We start from the raw sequence: 4,231 nt of genomic DNA, 5'->3' as shown, positions 1-4,231 counted from the left end.
ACTCCACAACCTTGGACTTCGAAAGGCTATCACTAGCCCATGAGCGGGCAACATGCCGTGCAAGCACAATCAGGATCATGGTTGGCCATAAATAGCCCCTTAGATATTGTTGATCACTTGGACAACACATCACAATTAGGCGGGCCAAAATAAGCTTAGGGTAAAGGGGCGAAATAGACGAGCGAGTGGTCCCCTTTAAGTGGCTAGGCTAGAGTGGGTGGACACACACCTAGACAGAGTGGAGAAAATAGATGGGAATCGGGATATATCCCAAAGTAAAAAAATATTTTTAAACAAGGTTGATCAAAATTTTGAGTTTTGACCCCACCCCTTAGAAAATTGTGGAGCCCGATAGAGTGATCGACGACCGTGTGGCAGCAGTTGACCGCGACAATGGAGAATGGAAGGATGAATGGAGCATTGCCAGTTGAGTGGCAGTGGAGAATGGGAGATCATCATCCGTGGCCCCTCCTTTGTCACCCCTGTGTAGTGCGAGTCTCCTATCGCCCCCACTCCCCAGTGTCCATGGCCATCGGGACCTTCGTGCAGCCTTTCCATAGCCAAACGACCACCAATACATCCTTCTAAGATTATACACTCTACTCTTGTCTGAAGACGACTTCGTGTTGCAGGGTTTCTAAGACGACTTCAGTGAAATAGAGTTTTGGGATGCTAACCAGGGCATTGTTGTTGCGGAAGATGATGGCTGGTGTACAAAGGCTTCCATAAAGACAGGAAGAAAAGTTGTGGTTGCCTAATCCAAAAGTCTCCTTAAATGGTCTTTCAGAAACAGGAAGACGGTCCTTGCAACATCAAATGGACTGTGTAAACCAGATATTGAATGCTGCAATGCCAATAAATAGTCGAGTCTTGGTTAAATGGAAGTTCCCGCAGTGTATTGGGATGCATTACCCAAGGTTTGATCTCATTTTGTTCTGACTACGGTGCTCGGTGTCACATTGTAGTCTTACAGTAGATTTACCCTAACGATCACTTTTTGCTCCTCAAAAGAGTGGAGAGACCAGTCTTGGAGAGGCCATTTAGAGGCATATTTCTACAAAGTATATCTCTGCAACAGTAGTTCTGTACACTGGACTTATCAACTGAGCATAATATACTGGAAACGGCAAGCCGGATTGAAGCTGCTATCCATGTATGGCGAAATAGATAGCGGTCCCAACCGGCAACATGCAAGGCAGCCAAACATTCGGAGCAAAATTCGAAAAATTCATGGGGCAGAAACACTTGTTATGTCTGAAGCAAACATTACATGCTCTTCGGCAATCATTATTAGACACGACCAAGATTCAATATAATGTATTTCTACTTCTGACAGATCTTCCGCCTTCATTTGCATTGTGATTAAGTATTGTATGCATTATTGCTGAAAGCTGAATAGATGACATATTTTGATCTCTACTGGCCTAACTATACAGGACCTTTAATGCTCTGTTATCATGTAGGTGTACCCATGATGCTAATTTCTTGACCTGTTCAGCAATAGCCTGCAATCCTTTAATATACTTTGTCCTAGCAAAGTGCATGCAGGTCTTTTCATGATGATGGTTGTGATAAAATGAAGCTTTGGATGCTTGCTATCAGTTAGAGCTGCATGTTTTCTGCTCTTTCAGTGAACAGATATTTGGATTAGATCTGCAAACTGAGATCTCTCTTTCGTATATATGCAATATAGTTTGGTCATGTTATCTGGATTTGCAAAGTCCAGTTGAGAGTTGAATGAGGATGACTCTTGACTATATGGAGATCTGGCTCATTAGCTTCTTCTTTCTCCTTTGGCTTCCACTGATTAGTAGCTTTTCAAGCATTTGAAGTCCAAATTCTGAGGACTACAAAATGACGATGCGAGCTTGATAAACGTGCAGAGTGAATTAAGAGGTATAATAGATTCAACTGACACTGTGTCTCGGTTTAGATTAAGCAAAACTGTGCAAACCTGATCTGTCTGCTTATACTACATATTTCTGTTTCAATTTTTTGAGGCTCCTAGCTATGTACTTGTGATGCTGAATTCTTAGCATGTACTTGCATGATTAGAAACCATACGATCAAAGCATACTTCTACTTGTATGATCAAAGCCATGTACTTATGTTGCAGCATGCTCAAGTTTGCGTGAAAATTTCCATATCTGCTTGAACAGATTTAGATCATAGATGTTTAGCTGTTGTTAGTACAACTGGAGTAACAATCAAAATGTATTCTACTATAGTTGTCATAGGTATCCTTGCCTGATAGGTGGTTAGTAGCCACCTTTCATTTGAGGTAGTACATTGGAAGGGGCCAAATTACAAGGGAGCTAGGATACCAATTGGCTAGGCTTGCCTTGGCAGCATGCAACCAAACTACTATTCTACTAATATATTAGCAAAAACTTGTATGCAAAACCATGCTGCCTAGGAAGTAGTCTAGCCCTTCTACAAAATAGAATTGGTGGATATTCTATTATATTACTGCTCCTTACCTTTTTTGCCTTGTTGCATAGAGCCGTGCTGCCCTCCTCAATTGAGATGCTTCAGTAGGAACATGCAAGGCAGACAAGCATCAAGTGTTCACCATCAACCCCTCCCAAAGGACTACCCTCAAGTGCTTCCTTTCTTCCTTTGCTTGCCTTTCATTTTCTCGTTGCCTCTTGCTTGCTTGTTTTGTTGCTGCTCAATTTGTCTTCTTCCTTTTGCCTCTCCAATTCTAGCTTCTTGGCAATTTTGCCCTTCATGGATTCGATGTATTGGTCAGATGCGAGTATGAATGAGTGAGAGTAGTCTACAAAAGCCTCCCCATTGACTTGATTGATAGTGACATCCTCCCTTGGCACTCGTAGAAGCTCAAGCGAATTGGGTGTTGTAGTTGTGGCAAGATTTTGCATTGTATTTGATGTCAATAGAGCAAAATTTTCTGGTTTGTGGCTAGTTGTAGCCATGCTTGAAAGTAGTTTAGCAGCACCTCCCTCCGAATCCTCAAGCATAGATGTGCTAGACGCTTGACTACAATCAAGAGGATCTTGGGTGGTTGTATTCTCCCTAGCATCTTGTGTCTCCAAATCTACAACCACCTTGTGCACGGCCATGCTGTTGCACGACATTTCCTCATATTGCAATATATCATGATTAAAGTCCATATTCAAGTAGCACGAAATCTCTCTTTGATGTTGGACTCTGTGCATGTGATTGCTAGTGCCCTTGAGGCAACACCAGCAAGCTCTCCCTTTGGTGCTTGAGTGGAGTACATTCGCAGCTGTTGCCACAAATTTCTCTCTTTTGTGAAATAGGATTTGAAGGGTTTAAAAACTGAAACATCTAAAGGTTGAAGCCTGTGAGAGGTGAGTTGGAAGAGTGAATGTCTATGTCAACATCTTTTTCCTTCTGAACAACTTCAAGTCTTGTGTGGTTGCCATGTCCATCCACAATGAGCAAATGCCGAGATGAGGGAAAGGGAGGGGTTGGGACAACTTGCTGGAAATGCTCCAACCATACCTCAAACAACTACCTTGTCATCCATGCTTTGTTTTGCATAGACATTACAACCCTTCTTTGCACTCCAATAAGTAATTTTGCATGGCTTTCTTGCCTTTGAAGATGTAGTACCCTGGAAAAGCATATCCAATAGCATTTACACAACATAGGATAGTCAACCACTCCCTATTGTCAGACGTCATGCCATATACATTTTTGGATCATTTCCTAGCCGAGACATGCATATCCCTATCCTTGCTTCCTTGCACTCTAGTCTCATATGCATTACAAAAATGTTGAGGATGGTAGTTATACAGATTATATAGCATGGCCAAGTCATCACATGGAAGGTCTTTACCACCTACAACCATACGTCAATAGCTCCATACCTATCAAGACTCTCAAACACATGAATTGTGAGCTCTTCATGTCGACAATGAAATCCATCCCACCAACTTTTCCCCGGTATCCCATTAATGAAAGGGTGGGTGCAGGATCGACCTATCTCTACTGCCTTCAACTTTAAGCAATTTATAGAAATCCCACGGCCCTCCATTTGCATGCTTTCTCTTCTTTGAAATATATAGTAGGCGGGCCCTTCATCCTTTTCTTTGTTCTACCATCGATCCCATTTGCCAGTGATATTGAGCTCATTCCAAATTGCCTTCTATATTCTCTAATAGGCATACCTTCTTTGTGAATAGCAATTGCCTTCATCAAATCCTCGTCGGTCCATTTTGCTAGTGTCCCTTCTTGGCACAAT

General features: G+C 42.2%; 1 pseudogene; it reads right to left on the bottom strand.

Annotated features, from left to right (window-relative positions):
• Positions 1-2,402: 2,402 nt before the first annotated feature.
• Positions 2,403-3,713, bottom strand: LOC148025359 (MFS-type transporter clz9-like; annotated as a pseudogene).
• Positions 3,714-4,231: the final 518 nt, after the last annotated feature.

This window comes from Lygodium microphyllum, chromosome 14, assembly GCF_053477565.2.
Source record: "Lygodium microphyllum isolate KBCC chromosome 14, Lygodium_microphyllum_v1.1.10, whole genome shotgun sequence".
NCBI lineage: Eukaryota > Viridiplantae > Streptophyta > Polypodiopsida > Schizaeales > Lygodiaceae > Lygodium > Lygodium microphyllum.
This window is presented reverse-complemented; position numbering and strand designations above follow the sequence as displayed.